This window comes from Penaeus monodon, chromosome 29, assembly GCF_015228065.2.
Source record: "Penaeus monodon isolate SGIC_2016 chromosome 29, NSTDA_Pmon_1, whole genome shotgun sequence".
Lineage (NCBI taxonomy): Eukaryota > Metazoa > Arthropoda > Malacostraca > Decapoda > Penaeidae > Penaeus > Penaeus monodon.
In genome coordinates this window covers 8,708,585-8,708,825 of record NC_051414.1, presented here as the reverse complement: position 1 = coordinate 8,708,825, position 241 = coordinate 8,708,585, and positions in this window count along the sequence as shown.

Here is a 241-nt window from a genome sequence, read left to right as displayed (position 1 = left end):
CTACATGCTTTCTCACAGGCGAGCACGAAAGTTTTCTGGAAAAATTATTGACAGCGCCACATAATATAAAGTGTTCGACGCTACTAAAACGGCCCATTTTTTGGTAGAACAAAAGACGCGCTTGGGGCGTTATTCACACGAGCTGTTCCTTTGGTCTTTTCTTTTGTTCGCATTATGAACTTGGGCGCTGTCTCTCGCTCTCCAGAAATTAATGAAAAGCAAAGTCTGTAGCTAATCACTC